This window comes from Pseudophryne corroboree, chromosome 3 (assembly GCF_028390025.1).
Source record: "Pseudophryne corroboree isolate aPseCor3 chromosome 3, aPseCor3.hap2, whole genome shotgun sequence".
In the NCBI taxonomy this organism is placed as follows: Eukaryota; Metazoa; Chordata; class Amphibia; order Anura; family Myobatrachidae; genus Pseudophryne; species Pseudophryne corroboree.
The window spans coordinates 256,430,135-256,442,172 of record NC_086446.1 but is presented as its reverse complement, the minus strand read 5'-3'; the positions used below and the strand labels follow the sequence as shown (position 1 = coordinate 256,442,172).

General features: G+C 45.8%; 1 pseudogene; it reads right to left on the bottom strand.

The window, feature by feature from the left end:
- Positions 1–10,946: 10,946 nt before the first annotated feature.
- LOC134896067 (5S ribosomal RNA) lies at positions 10,947–11,065 on the bottom strand (annotated as a pseudogene).
- Positions 11,066–12,038: the final 973 nt, after the last annotated feature.

Genomic DNA, 12,038 nt, shown 5'->3' with positions numbered 1-12,038 from the left:
AAAAACTTTGGGTGACAGCGGAAGCAGTCCACTGACAACTAAATCCCTTCTTCCTCTTGTACCCAAACTCCTGCAAACCACACCACTAACTCCCTCAATGTCAATTTCCTCCTTAGACAGGAATGCCAATAGTCATGCAAGCCATGTCACTAGCAAGTCTGATGAGTCCTCTCCTAACAGGGATTCCTCCGATGGATCCTTGAGTGTAGCGCCTACTTCTGCTGTTGCTGCTGGCGCTGCTGTTGTTGCTGCTGGGAGTCGATCGTCATCCCAGAGGGGAAGTCGGAAGACCACCTGTACTACTTCCAGTAAGCAATTGACTGTCCAACAGTCCTTTGCGAGGAAGATGAAATATCACAGCAGTCATCCTGTTGCAAAGCGGATAACTCAGGACTTGACAACTATGTTGGTGGTAGACGTGTGTCCGGTATCCACCGTTAGTTCACAGGGACTTAGAGAATTGCTTGAGGTAGTGTGTCCCTGGTACCAAATCCCATCTAGGTTCCACTTCTCTAGGCAGGCGATACCGAGAATGTACACAGACGTCAGAAAAAGTGTCCTCAGTGTCCTAAAAAATGCAGTTGTACCCACTGTCCACTTAACCACAGACAAGTGGACAAGTGGAGCAGGGCAGACTAAGGACTATATGACTGTGACAGCCCACTGGGTAGATGTATTGCCTCCCGCAGCAACAACAGCGGCTGCACCAGTAGCAGCATCTCGCAAACGCCAACTCGTTCCTAGGTCAGCTACGCTTTGTATCACCACTTTCCATAAGAAGCACACAGCTGACAACCTCTTACGGAAACTGAGGAACATCATTACAGATTGTCTTACCCCAATTGGACTCTCCTGGAGATTTGTGATATCGGACAACGTCACCAATATTGTGCGTGCATTACATGTGGTCAAATTCCAGTACGTCCCATGTTCTGCACACACAATTAATTTGGTGGTGCATCATTTTTTGAAAAACGACAGAGGCATTCTGGAAATGCTGAATATGGGTGAGGGCCGCGCTAAACCTTCTGTGTGGGGAGCAGCTATGGAGAGATGGGCTTCCACTAGCCCTGTAGCCTATATGGAAAGAGTTGTACCTCCCAGCGCTGTCACACAAAAAACAGTATGAGAAAGTGGTTTTGAAAAAAAGGTATACATTTTATTTATTTTTCTTTAAGAGCATAGAACACAATACAATTGTCTGATTATAATGTCAAATGGTAATAAATGGGTTGCAGATAGTACTATGTAGAATCATGAAAAAAATGGTATGTATGCGTAAAAGTTACTTATAAATAAGTACGTATCAGCACCTGATGTGTGCGTGAAGGTATACTATGATATATGATTCCTAATACCGGTATACATACAAATAGGACACTGGACAAACATATATAAGAATTAAAAAAAAAGAAGATAATAGAAAGAAATAAAAATATTAAAATGGAAAAAAAAAATGGAAAAAAAGTATTTCTTTAGTAGAAACGCACATGCGGTTTATTCTACTAAGCTGGTATGTGAGTGCTATAACAGAAAATCCTGTGTGGTACTTGTATCCAGGAACAGTCTTTATGTGTCCAAAATTTTTATACAAAGTGACAGTCTTTCCAGCAAGGTCTCTGTAAGCAGTGATAAGGCAGTAGTAGTTGATACGGATAATCCAAATATCACTCACCGCTATTTCTGGATTCGCTGGTGTTATATAGCCGTGGAGGGTCTTGTGGGTGTATCAGAAAGTGGATGTCTGCCGGCAGACACTCGGAGTTGGCAGCGGTGGTCAGCGTTTGCAGCGTGTTCCCAATCCGTTGCTCAGCGAAATGCCGTCGGTGGCCCGAAAAATTGCAGGCCACTTTCGGCATTCAGCCACCGCGTGCCGAAGACTGGAGCGCCAGCAAACACTCCTGAACATGCCCTGTCAACAGCTGAAGCAAGAGGTGGTAACGAGGTGGAATTCAACCCTCTATATGCTTCAGAGGATGGAGGAGTAGCAAAAGGCCATTCAAGCCTATACATCTGCCTATGATATAGGCAAAGTAGGGGGAATGCACCTGACTCAAGCGCAGTGGAGAAGGATTTCCATGTTGTGCAAGGTTCTCCAACCCCTCGAACTTGCCACACGCGAAGTCAGTTCAGACACTGCCAGCCAGGTCATTCCTCTCATCAGGCTTTTGCAGAAGCAGCTGGAGAGATTGAAGGAGGAGCTAAAACGGAGCGATTCTGCTAGGCATGTGGGACTTGTGGATGGAGCCCTTCATTCACTTAACCAGGATTCACGGGTGGTCAATCTGTTGAAATCAGAGCACTAAATTTTGGCCACCGAGCTCGATCCTAGGTTTAAAACCTACGTTGTATCTCTGTTTCCAGCAGACACAAGTGTGCAGATGTTCAAAGACCTGCTGGTGAGACAATTGTCAAGTCAAGCGGAACGTGACCCGCCAACAGCTCCTCCTTCATTTTCTACCGCCACTGGAGCTGCCAAGAAAAGGATAAAATTTCCTAAACCACACGCTGGCGGTGATGCAGGGCAGTCAGGAGCAAATGCTGACATCTGGTCCAGACTGAAGGACATGCCAACGATTCTGACATGTTTACTGTCACTGCATATGATTCTGTCACCATTGAAAGAATGGTGGAGGATTATATGAGTGACGGCATCACTGTAGGCATGTCAGACAGTCCGTACGTATACTGGCAGAAAAAAGAGGCAATTTGGAGGCCCTTGCACAAACTGGCTTTATTTTACCTAAGTTGCCCCCCCTCCAGTGTGTACTCCGAAAGAGCATTGAGTGCAGCCGGTCACCTTGTCAGCGATCGACGTAGGGGGTTACTTCCAGAAAATGTGGAGAAGATGATGTTTATCAAAATGAATTATAAATTCCTCCATGGAGACAATTACCAGCAATTGCCTCCAGAAAGTACACAGGGACCTGTGATGGTGGATTCCAGTGGCAACTAATTAATACTCTGTGAGGCGGAGTATGTACACAGTGAAAGGGGTGAGGAATCGGACGATGAGGATGAGGTGGACATCTTGCCTCTGTGGAGTCAGTTTGTGCAAGGAGAGATTGATTGCTTCTTTTTTGGTGGGGGCCCAAACCAACCAGTCCTTTCAGCCACAGTTGTGTGGCAGACCCTGTCGCTGAAATGATTGGTTTAATAAAGTGTGCATGTCCTGTTTATACAACATAAGGGTGGGTGGGAGGGCCCAAGGACAATTCCATCTTGCGCCTCTTTTTTTATTTATCTTTGCATCATATGCTGTTTGGGGACTATTTTTTAAGTGCCATCCTGTCTGACATTGCAGTGCCACTCCTAGATGGGCCAGGTGTTTGTGCCGCCCACTTGGGTGGCTTAGCTTAGTCATCCAGCGACCTCGGTGCAAATTTTAGGACTAAAAATAATAGTGTGAGGTGTTCAGAATAGACTGGAAATGAGGGGAAATTAATGTTATTGTGGTTAATAATGCTATAGGATCAAAATTACCCCCAAATTCTATGATTTTAGCTGTTTTTGAGTTTTTATTAAAAAAACACCCGAATCCAATACGCATCCGAATTCAACAAAAATCCGAAAGGGCGGTTTTGACAAAATGCATCCAAATCCAAAACACGACCGCGGAACCGAATCCAAAACCAAAACACAAAACACGAAAAATTCCCGCTGCACATCTCTACTAAAATGAGCTCTCACCAAATCTGTTTTGGACTCTTTTCCTTGTGAACCCTCACCTGCAGGTTGTCACAGACTATACAGTAAGTGTTATCTATGACCTCTTGTACCAGAGACACAGAACAGATAGACGTGATACATAAGATACCTCCCAACATGACCCTCTCCAGGAGCTACACAATGCTCTGCTCCTAGACTTCCCTCTTAATTTATGACTGCCATCACCTGTGAAGAACAGGTTAATGGATAAGAGAGGTGTTTCTTAAGAGGAAAGTCCTGTCATGTTGGGAGGTATGCATAATAGTCAGTGAAGGGAGACATAAGCACCTTGTTAATCAATGTACTGCATTCATTATGCTGTATGTGCACCTTGAAATGAATAGTAAATCAGTGAAGACAATACACTTTAAAAGGAGGATTAACCTGACAAAATGATATGTGCCTTACTACCACATACCTCCCAACATTCTCCTAAGCAGAACCCTGACTCTTTGAGGAATGTTCAGGTAAAGGGGCGTGGCCTTGTGACCACTAGTAAGGTCCCATGTTGTGAGACATTTTAGGAGCTTAACCGCATGTCACGTCCCCATTTCTCATCATGACGGTGGCAATCCCAGTCCTCTAGCAGCTGCTTGGCTGCCCCCAGTCTCTCCTAGCACAGAATGGATGTCACTCATTCCAGACTGACAATAGCCGGGTCGCATCCGGGAATGTGTACACGGGTGCTTCCCAGGTGCATCTCCAAGCACCGCCTCCTCCTATGCAGAGAATGGGTGCTGGGTCGCCTTGACTCGGCTTACCCATTCACACTGCACCGCATCCCGGGTCAATTCCGCATTCAACCCAGGTCGAGACCTGGGATGAAATGCTGGGACGCTTGACCCGGAATATTCTTTCAGGACCCAGAGCAAATTCCTGGGTTGATGCGTGTTCATGTGCAATAACCCGGGAAATATTTGTCAGTGTGAAAGGGGTATATCACATGCATGCAGCATCCATTCACTACTGCTCTGAGTTTATGTAGACAAAACAATAACAGTGTAATACAATCTTCAGACACTACCAAAGTAAAATAACTTGTGTTAGCATATATAACAATAGGAAAAATGTATTTTCCAAAAACAAAGCAAAGTGGGAAATATCCATGCACTGTATAATACATATATCTCCATAAATTAGGTCATTTGGGGGTAGGAAAACCACACTTTTTATACAGAGAGTCCACACAGCTGAGTGGCTTTTTAGTGAGTGTTAGAAATCTCTCTGGAAATAATGTTCCTTTATAGGAACAGAAAAAATAGTATTTTAAATACCTACCAGTAAATCCTTAAGTCCATAAGGGATATTGGGGACACATTAGTACGATGGGTATAGAAGGGGTCCAAAGGAGCCAGTGCACTTTAAATTTATTCAACTGGGTGTGCTGGCTCCTTCCATCTATGCCCCCTCCCATAGGCAGTTATATGTAAAACAGTGCCCGAAGGAGAAATAACATACTTGAGAGAAGGAACATAACAACAATAAGTGATGTGATATTTCAACACCAGCACACCATAACATAACTGAGCCAACAACAGCTGGCAACATAAACAGCAACAGCTGAACAGGTAACATACTGTATAATAGAGAACCTGCAGAAAGTCACCGCACAGAGGCGGGCGCCCAATATCCCTGATGGACTACGAGAAAAGGATTTACGGGTAGTTATTTAAAATCCTATTTTCTCTAGCATCCATAAGGGATATTGGGGACACATTAGTATGATGGGTATGCCCCAAAGCTTCCAGAATGGGCGGGAATGTGTGGAGACATCTGCAGCACCGCCTGCCCAAACTGGGAATCCTCTTTAGCCAGGGTATCAAACTTGTAGAACTTCAAAGGTGTTCTTCCCCGACCAGATAGCCGCTCGGCACAGTTGCAGAGCCGAGACACCATGGGCAGCCATCCAGGAAGACCCCACCGATCTTGTAGAGTGGGTCTTCAGAGACTGTGGAACAGGTTAGGCTGCCAACATATAGGCCTGATGGATAATAAGCCCAAGCCAACGAGCAATGGACTGCTTCGAAGCAGGGCAACCCTTTTTCTGTGCATCATAGAGAACGAACAAGGAATCCGTCTTTCTGATCCGAGCCATCCTCTTCACATAGATCTTCAAGGCTCGCACCACATCCAATGCCTCCGGAGGAGCAGTAGTGCCAGAACTGGATGGGATCACAATAGGTTGATTCAAATGAAATGCAGAGACTACCTTCAGCAGGAACTGCTGTCTAGTCCTGAGCTCCGCTCTGTTCTCATAAGAGACCAAGTAAGAACTCTTACACGATAAGGCCCCCAATTCCGAGACACGCCTAGCCGAAGCCAGGGCCAGTAACATCACCGTCTTCCACATGAGGTATTTCTCTTTCACCGTCATCAGCGGTTCAAACCAGGAGGACTACAGAAATCGTAACATCACATCGAAATCTCAAGGTGCCGTAGGTAGCACAAACGGAGGTTGTATGTGAAGCACCCCTTGCAAGAAGGTCTGAACTTCAGGCAGCATAGCCAACTTCTTTTGGAAGAAGATTGATAGAGCTTAAATTTGGACCTTAATGGATCCCAGATGTAAGCCTTTATCCACTACAGCCTGCAGGAAATGAAGGAATCTACCCAAGTGGAATTCGCCAGATGGAAATGTGCATTCCTCACACCAAGAGACATATCTCCGCCAGATATTATGATAGTGTTTTGACGTCACAGGTTTCCTGGCTTGCACAATTGTGGCAATGACCTTTTTGGAAAGTCCCTTGTGACCTAGGATGTTCCGCTCAACTTCCATGCTGTCAAATGAAGCCACCGTAAGTCTGGGTAGATGGACGGACCTTGCTAAAGAAGATCCCTTCTTACTGGTCAGAGAAGTTTCTTGTTGAGGCAAGATGCCATCATTTTGATCTGGGGGCAACCGCACCTGTCGATGATCTGTTGAAACACCTGAGGATGTAGGCCCCACTCCCCTGGGTGGAGATAGTGGCGACTCAGAAAGCCTGCATCCCAGTTGTCCACTCCGAGAATGAAGACTGCAGACAGTACTCTTGCATTTCAATCCGTCCAGAGGAGTATGCATGCAGGCCTGGCTTTTTGTTCCTCATTGTTGATTGTTGTATGCCACAGCTGTGGCATTGTTCGACTGTACCTGAATTGCCTGATACCAGAGCAGAAGGGAGGCCTCAATCAGAGCATTGTAGATAGCCTGAAGTTCCAGGATGTTGATCGGACGTAGGGCCTCTTGGGCAGACCACCTGCCCTGGAACTGCACCCCTTGGGTGCCAGCTCCCCATCATCTCAGACTCGCATCCATCGTGAGGAGGCTCCAATCCTGAATCCAGAAGCGTCAACCTTCCCGGAGATTGGAAGACTGCAGCCACCACAGAAGTGAAATCCTGGCCTGGGGTGACAGTTGAATCATCTGGTGCATCTAAAGATGGGAACTGGACCACTTGTTCAGGGTGTCCAATTGAAAGGGTCTGGCATGGAACCTTCCATACTGAATGGCCTCATACGAGGCTACCATCTTTCCCAACAATCTTATGCAAAAATGAATGGATATTCGAGTCGGTCTGAGAACCATGTGAACCATTTCCTGCAGAGTTCTCACTTTGTCCTCTGGGAGGAACACTTTCTGCGCTACAGTATCCAGTAGCATTCCCAGAAATAGGAGCCGCTGGGATGGCTCCAGGTGGGACTTCTGTATATTGAGGATCCACCCATGGTGTGACAGAAGGTGGATAGTGTGATCTATATGGAGCAGTAGAAGCTCACTGGAACTAACTTTTATCAGGAGATCATCCAGGTAAGGGACCACGTTGACCTGGACTCTGAGCTGGAACATCATTTCTGTCATCACCTTCGTGAACATACTCGGAGCTGTAGACAGGCCAAAGGGTAACGCCTGGAACTGGTAGTGATCGTTCAGCAGGGCAAACCTCAGATAGGCCTGATGAGGAGGCCAAATTGGGATATGGAGGTAGGCGTCCTTGATATCCAGGGACACTAGGAATTCCTGTTGTTCCAGGCCTGCGATCACTGCTCTCAAAGATTCCATCTTGAATTTGAAAACCTTTATGTAAGGATTCAATGACTTCAGATAAAAAATTGGCCTCACAGACCTGTCTGGTTTTGGCACTACAAACAGACTGGAGTAGTAACCTTGCCCCTGCTGTTGCAGGGGTACTGGAACAATGACTTGGGACTGGACCAACTTTGTGATGGCAAGTAGTAGCGTAACATGCATATTTTCCAAAGCTGGTAAGCTTGATTTGAAAAATCATTGGGGAGGAGCACCGTTGAACTCCAGCTTGTAACCCTGAGAAATAAGGTCCCTTACCCAGGTATCCTGGCAGGAACTGTCCCAGATGTGGCTGAAGTGACGTAACCGAGCTCCCACCTCGAGATCCTCCTAGGGTGGGCAGGCACCGTCATGCTGAGGTTTTTGTGGAAGCTGAACTGGTTCTCTGTTCCTGAGGTTTACCTCTGATGCCTCTAGCTGCATTGGATACACCTTTGGCCCTAGATTGAAATCTGGTGGACTGAAAGGACTGAGTACATGGTTCCAGGTAGGTACGTCTAGCAGGCGGAGCCCCCGAGGGAAGAAACATGGATTTCCCAGCAGTAACTTTGGAGATCCATGCGTCCAATTCGCCTCCGAAGAGCCATTCACCTGTTAAGGGAAGAGATTCCACATTGCGTTTGGAGTCAGCGTCTGCAATCCACTGACGCAACCATATGGCTCTGCGTTAATATTGCCAATCTCTTTTAGGGAGTCACAGAGGACTCTTGTCGTGTTCTGAATGTGTTTTAGGAAAGTTACCATAGTAACCAGGGTCATGTTATCCGAGAGACCCTACTGAATTTGAGTATCCCAGGAATGAATTGCATGTGTCATCCAGCAACCTGCAATGACCGGTCTTTGAAATATACTTGCAGCAATGTAGATAGATTTCATTGTGGTCTCAATTTTTCTATCCCCCGGGTCCTTTACTGTAAAAAAGCCCGTAGCCGGGAGTACCGCCTTCTTAGAGAGGTGAGAGACTGAGATGTCTACAGCCGGAGATTCTTCACAGAACTTTCTGCCCTCAGGGGCAAAGAGGAATGTATGCAAAAACCGTTTTGACACCTATTTCTTATCTGGATTTTTCCAGACTAGCTTAAATAAATCATCTAATTCTTTAGAATCAGGAAATGTGACAGTGGGTTTGTCTTGAGGGAGGAAAAATTACTACTGCTGATTTGCAGCATCCTCTAGGGGGAGCTTTAGCACATCCCTTATAGCTAAAATGAGGGGTTCAATCAACTGTGTAGAATCTCCACCTAAAGCACGTTTATGTGGACCTGCAGTAGAGAGGGGGGGATGGGGAATATCAGCCCTGGCAGCTAGATCTGCTACTGATTTTTGCAGTTCTTGTGTTATGTGGGCATTTTCAGTGAGCTGAGATGACATATCAGACATCATAGTTTTGATTGCACCCAGCCAGGAATGCTCGTGACCCTCCCCCACATTCTCCTTAACGTTTTGTGAGGTCTGACTACACTGCTCACATGAAATGGAACCAGATGAGAGTGGGGAGAATCTGGTGTTACACATACTGCATAACTTGTGTTTTACCATGATGAAAAGTAACACACAACAATACACCTAAAATACAGACCATTTTTCAATGCAAGCCTGCCCTATTGCATGTGAGAGGAGACACAGAAGAAGAGAAAGCACCAGCACAACCAACGCTAGAGAACCCCAGTGAGGCTGCCAGCGTTTTTATATCAGTGGAAACTGTTTACAATGATTTCCCCTTTAGGAATACGAAATGTGCTCAAATAGCGGCCCGGTACCAGTGATCCAGCGTGTGTCAGAGTTCGGAGGAGCTATATGAGGCTGCTGCTGCTTATGCAGAGGAAGGCACCAAAATGCCGTTGAGCCTGCTCAGATGTAGCTCCACCCCCCGTAATGGCGCTGGAGCTACTGAATATATTTATACTTGCCATGTCTTCAAAACATGCTGTAACCTCACATGAATGCTTAGTTCAGTCCACCGCTAGCTAGTTTTACACAGGGGCTATAGCAGGCCCCCCCCAGGAAGGACCCATATGCCTCACCCATGTGATAGCCGCACCATGAACCGGGGGACCCCTCTAGCGGGGCCCCCGGTTTGTACTCACCACCGAAGTTCACCTTCAGGCATCTGTAAGGGGTGTGCAGCGTGCTGCAGTTGAGACAGCCAAGGTGCAGTGCCCCACTGAACAAACAACCACTCAGGATGGTGGTCCTGCAGCGGGGAAGCGGCTCTGCACCTCACAAGGTCGGTGACCGCCCCCCACCCCCCTACCCCCCTAACTCCCACGGTGCAGATATGCTGTTGCCCAAACAGCATACTGAAATGAGCAAAAGTTTAAAATAAAATGAAGAAAAATTCTGGAGATAGCAGAGTGTGCATCCTCTCCTGAGGGCACTTTTTTCTAAACTGCCTGTGGGAGGGGTCATAGAGGGGAGGAGCCAGCACACCCAGTTGAAGAAATGTAAAGTGCACTGGCTCCTTTGGAACCCGTCTATACCCATCATACTAATGTGTCCCCAATATCCCTTATGGATGCTAGAGAAAGATAGTTAATTACCAGTTCCATGTATATAGGCCCTCATTCCGAGTTGTTTGCTCGCTAGCTGCTTTTAGCAGCATTGCAATCGCTAGGCCACCGCCCTCTGGGAGTGTATCTTAGCTTACTGACAAGGGGAGAGAAAGAAAGCTCTTGTGTGGGCGCACTCTTATGAAATAAAGAAAATTAAGGTTCAATTATGAAAGAAAAATTAAAAAGTATGTTTATTAATCAACATTAAAATTGAAAAGTAGTCCCTCTAAGATCCAGAAAAAGGTGTGAGCATGAGAGAGGTGTGAGAGAATAAAAGAAAAAATGTGTAAAAATGTTCTGGTCTGTTTAATCACACGAGAAGGATTAGAAAGGCTGCAGACACGAGATAGTCTAGCACCCGTTTCTCCTGACCAGTACAGATAGTCTGTATTGATGAGACCAACCAAGGAGGTTAGTATTGTTTCTTGGAGGACCGCTTGGATTGGATTAATACCACGCAGTTAGGTATTCACCCGTTAATCCATTTTTGTAAAACAAATTGAGAATGTCTAAATTGGCATGACCTGAACACTGGTAGGAGTAAAGAGAATGTAGGAAATAGCAAGTAGTGGTGATACTGCTGTTGGTGTCCACCCTTCTAGGGAAGGGGAATAGTCCGTACTCTACAAAACCGGGTATTCCCCGGGAGTCTCCTCTCAAGGTACTGACCTGGCCCGACGCTGTTTCGCTTCCAAGATCGGACGAGATCGGGCATTAGCAGCGTGGTATGATAGTAGAGAGGCTATCTACCAATGAGAGTGCACCTATATAAGAAAAATAAGAGGAAGAGATTATAGAAAAGATGAGGTCATTCAGTGTGTGGATCTGCTTTCCACGTTAGCAGATCCACACACTGCTATTACTACGTGCTATTTCCTACATTCTCTTTACTCCTACCAGTGTTCAGGCCATGCCAATTTAGACATTCTCAATTTGTTTTACAAAAATGGATTAACGGGTGAATACCTAACTGCGTGGTATTAATCCAATCCAAGCGGTCCTCCAAGAAACAATACTGACCTCCTTGGTTGGTCTCATCAATACAGACTATCTGTACTGGCCAGGAGAAATGGGTGCTAGACTATCTCGTGTCTGTAGCCTTTCTAATCCTTCTCGTGTGATTAAACAGACCAGAACATTTTTACACATTTTTTCTTTTATTCTCTCACACCTCTCTCATGCTCACACCTTTTTCTGAATCTTAGAGGGACTACTTTTCAATTTTAATGTTGATTAATAAACATACTTTTCAATTTTTCTTTCATAATTGAACGTTAATTTTCTTTATTTCATAAGAGTGCGCCCACACAAGAGCTTTCTTTCTCTCCCCTTGTCAGTACTTGTACTTTCTAGCTCTGGGCGCACCACCAATAGGGACCACAATTGAAAGGCTTGAATTTTCCTTTCCAACAAATATAATTGTCCACTTTTGGTTTCTCATAATTCTTCTGTAATTTATAACATACCAGTGCCTGGTCGCTCTTTCTTTTAGTGTATCTTAGCTTAGCAGAATAGCGAACGAAAGATTAGCAGAACTGCTACTATTTTCTTGCAGTTTCTGAGTAGCTCCAGACCTACTCCTAGATTGTGATCAGCTCGGTTAGTTTAGTTCCTGGTTTGACGTCGCAAACACGCCCTGCGTTCGGCCAGCCACTCCCCCGTTTCTCCAGACACTCCCGCGTTTTTCCCTGACACGCCTGCGTTTTTTAGCA